The sequence below is a fragment of the Myotis davidii genome, unplaced genomic scaffold, assembly GCF_000327345.1.
Source record: "Myotis davidii unplaced genomic scaffold, ASM32734v1 scaffold982, whole genome shotgun sequence".
Classification (NCBI taxonomy): Eukaryota; Metazoa; Chordata; class Mammalia; order Chiroptera; family Vespertilionidae; genus Myotis; species Myotis davidii.
Window position 1 is genome coordinate 1,141,096 of NW_006293848.1, and position 4,763 is coordinate 1,145,858.

Here is a 4,763-nt window from a genome sequence, read left to right on the forward strand (position 1 = left end):
CAAATATTCTATTTTTTCCCGTTTTGTTTTTTTACTTCAAAATAAGATATGTGCAGTGTGCATACGAATTTGTTCATAGTTTTTTTTTAAACTATAGTCTGGCCCTCCAATGGTCTGAGGGACAGTGACCTGGCCCCCTGTTTAAAAAGTTTGAGGACCCCTGGCATGGAGGGACCTGGACAGTATTATGCTAAGTGAAATAAGCCAGTCAGAGAAAGACAAGCATCCCTTGATCTCACTCATATGTGGAATTTGATGAAAAAAAATAAACTGATGAACAAAATAGATCCAGAGACATAGAACCATGGAATAGACTGGTGAATCTCAGAGAAGAGGGTGGGTAGGAAGAGAACTTACATGTATATATACATAAGCCATGAACACAGACAATAATGCGGTGAAGGTCTGGGGTGAGGATGGGTGGGGGTAAGAAGGGGATATCTGTAATACTTTCAACAATAAAGATACATTTTTAAAAAGTGTATTATTTCAGAAAAACAAGCCATATTGCAAGAAACTAAATTGTGAAATGTGTGGGCTTAAAAAAATTGAAATAAGTGATTTTAAAAGAGGGAGGAGGGGTGGGAATGCAGAAAGATGGTTATTGGATGAAGTTTAAATCACTCTAGAACCCAGATCCTAACTAAGAATTAACTGACCAGTTACCTGGAATCTACAACTTTAGCTGGCCTGAGACCATATATATTTCTTTTCTTGGTGGTTAAAGGTTACTTTAACACTGGAAAGTATAAACTTTTCTCTCTGCAATCTGTCCACCACTGTGGCTTTAGGAAAAGAGGCTACAAAATACTACCTCAGAAAGGATGTAAAGAAAGGACATATAAAGAGGATATAAAAAGAAGTCCCTACAGGTATTAAAAAGAAGTGGGATGTTTACCCTCCTATGCCAGTGGACTACAAAAGGAGAAAAATTAGAGAGGTGGGTTTTCAGTTCATGTGTCCTACTCAGAAATTTCAAAGAAAAGTTCAGTTCTTCCTATCAGTGCTGGATCTCTGGGAGGAAAGGGCCATATCTGAAGACTCTTAGTCAACATGTGAGGCGATGAAGTAGAAGAGGTGGCCTTGGCAAGGGGACAGATGAATGAGGCAGAACTCTGACTCCCGGGGGTTCTACCTCAATGAGTGGATGTATTGCTACTTGGAAGACCAGAGAACTAGCAGAATCCTGAGGATGCTCAAAGAGACCGCAATGTAGGAAGGCAAACACAGAAGCATGGGACAGACTGATGAATCTCAGAGGGAAGGGGGAAGGAGGGGTGAGAAGTGATTAACCAAGGAACTTACATGCATATATGCTTAATCCATGGACACAGACACATGAACTGAAAACATACTTCTCCAATTCTCCGTCCTTTCTCCTTTTGTAGTCCACTGGTCAGGACGAGAATGTGTGCCAGCAAAATGCTCCAAGACCTATGTGGATTCCTGACACATCAGGTGGGAAGGGACCAGACCATTCACTGAGGAAGTAGGGGGCTCTGGCATACCTCACCCTCAAGCCCTGCAATCACATCAGCCCAAGTCTCCCTCATCTTTGGAAAGAGCAGGAGAAGAGAGAGGAAGCTGGAGAGATTCAGCATTTGTCCAAAAGAAAATGTATCATGGAGGAGGCCAATTAAAATAGAAGAGACTTTAATACCTAATATTGACAAATTTAGAAGAGTGATTCTACCTCCTGCTACCCAGTGTATGAGAAAGAGGAAATCCATTATGGAAGATAAAGAAGCTTTCTTCATATATCTAAGTAGTATTTGAAGTTTCCACCCAGGCTACCCAAGGGACCTATCCAAACTTACCCTGGTGTGAGGAGTGTGACCTCAATCTCAATTGTATCCTGAGGGCAGGGCATTTTCCAGCATAACCCAGCCTCCTGCTCAGATGAACATTGAACTGAGTGGTTTGGGAACACAAACCAATCTTCACCTCTTCCACCTGGGTTAAGCTGGCACCATCCCCAATAGAAGGCGCCATGGTCAGGTCTCAGGCAGCAGGCAGCTGCAGAGCTAGGGGGAGGCATGTATTTGCAAGCGTTGCTTCAAGATCTCTGACAGGACACCACCAAGCCAAAAAGGGAGCAGCTAGCTACCCTGCTGAGGCTCTGCACCACCCCCAACAAAGGGCCACCTGGATAGGAAATCCATTATGGAAGATAAAGAAGCTTTCTTCATATGTCCCAGTAGTATTTGAAGTTTCCACCCAGGCTACCCAAGGGACCTATCCAAACTTACCCTGGTGTGAGGAGTGTGACCTCAATCTCAATTGTATCCTGAGGGCAGGGCATTTTCCAGCATAACCCAGCCTCCTGCTCTCAGATGTCATGAAAGCCTGACTGCCCTACAAACTGTTGCTGCATGTAACCTAAATAATCTCAAATAATCCTCTGTGCGCATCAGAGCAAGGGAGAAGTTCAAGTTTGGAAATCCATCTGACTCATACAGAAAGGGGAGAATGTGAAGGCGGATCCTGTCTAGGGGTACGTGGACACACAAAGGAGTGATTGGGATGGGAAAGTGAACTCAGCTAAGCTCATGGTGTGGTCTTTTTTTTTCCTGTCATTTCAATATGGCCCTTTCCTCCCAGGGCTCTGGCACTGATAGTGCGAACACTGAACTCTTCTTTGAAATTTTTTATGATCAATACAAAAATATGGGGTCAACTTCAATGGACCGACACTCAGCAGATTCTGGGTGGCCAAAATGTGATGCAGGCAAGTTTTGCTTCTGAAACCCACTCAATTCCATTAAAGAAAAATTTGGCTTCCAAAGGAACTACAGCAACATGAACAGTCAGAATTGGCAGATTTTGAATGCAGAATTGGATGATTTTCATGTATCAATTAGACAGAACCAGTGCTCAACAACACCCATATCTAAGGAGGAAAACTAATAATAAAAGTGATTAGAAAGCTCGAGTATGAGGAAGTAGAAATAAAACAATGAGCTATAGTTTTGCATTCCCAAAACCTTCCCACACCATCAGCTAAGCACAAACCCAAAGTGGGGAAGAATTGCAAATCAGAACTGGGGTGGAGGTCTCCACCAGGGCCTCTGGCAGCAAGCTGCAGAGACAGAAGGGGGTGATAAGCTATCTCTCCCCCAAGAACCAGCACCTCCCTAAACAGAGGGAGCAGCCTTGATCTATTACTCCAAGCACCACTTGCACCATCCTACAGGTGAAGCCTGGCAGGATAAAGGGGTCACAACTCAAACTCTGAAATCTAGTGTGACCCCCTTGGAACCTCCCTTCAAGAGCTCTGGCGGGGCTTGGCTGAGATGGACAGCAAGTGGGCCCGGGGCTTGTGCCACCCCCAACAAAAGGCCACCTGAATTTTCATTCCCCAAATCTGCCAGCACCACCAGCCAAGCTTAGACCCACAGCAGGAAGGAAGTGCAAACCAGATCTGGGACAGTTGGAGCCACTTATTGGAGGATTTCATCAGGGCTTCTGGCAGTGAGCTGCTGAGATAGAAGGAGGCAAGCAGCTCTCTCCCCTCCCAAGGGCAACAACTCAGAAACGGAAAATCTGGTGTGATCCCCTTGGGCTTCCCTGCAGGCGCTCTGGCATGGAGCTAGCAGGAGAGAAGCTACCTCCCCTCTTGAGGGCTACGGACCCATGCTACCCCAATCAAAGGGCAGATTAAATTTGCATTCCCAGATTCTGGTGGCTCTACCCTGCTAATGTCATATCCACTGGGGGAAGGGGACACAAAATCAGAGCCTGGACATTGGAACTGAGTTACTTGGAGCATCCTAACAAGGCCTCTGGCAGTGCCCTGCAGAGATAGGAGATGAGCAGCTCTTTCTCTCTCCCCCTAAGAGCAAGTGCCACCCCAAGTGGAGGGGGCAGCCTTGTTCTCCTCCTCAAAGCCCCACTGGCACTTCCCTGCTGGTGAGCCTCACAGGGGAAAGAGGAAACAACTCAGAACTGGTTGATGCCTGTGCATCTACACTCTCTCACCATTCCCCCTGTGACTCACAATGTGCACTGGCTGATTAGAGTGAGGGGGGTAGCCTTGATTTAGAGAGATGCTCACTGATCCCTGGGTTATCTGGTGCGATCCCCTCCAAGTCTCTGATGGGGCACCATTGAGGTAGAAAGCAAGCAGCTAGCCTCCCTCTCGAGGTGTGAGGACGCATGTCACCCCAGTAAAAGGAAGGATTTGATTTGCACTCCCATTTCCAGCTAGCCCACCTGACTAAGTTTATTTCCATGCGCTAAAAGTTGATCCCACCCACAAGTGGGCTAACAACTATCAACTCCCAATTCCAACAGAAAGGCCCACATAACCCATACAAATGACATTCCTAGATCATTCAGCCCGAGAGATCAAGGAGATTTTACCACTGTGTTCCATAGGACACTAACTACATAAGGCCACCCCACAAAGACTGGGAGTCATAATAGTTCTATGTAACACATAGAAACAAATACAAAGACACAGGTAAAATGGGGTGACAAAGAAACAACCCTCAAGTGAAAGATAAGGGAAAATCTCCAAAAAAAAAGAACTAAATGAAATGGAAACAAGCAATAATTATAGATCAGTACAGAGTCCTATGGTGGGCAAAAGTGGCCTAAACTTTCTAGAGCAGGGGGGCCAGGCCTTTACCTTGGCCTCCATTCCTCTACCTTCCTTTTTAAAATATAGAAGAAAACGTCATAACTGCGCATGAGTACTTGTTACATCTGAGCCAAGTAACTTCTTTGCTTCTCAATTACATCTAAGAGCTTGGGTAGAAATG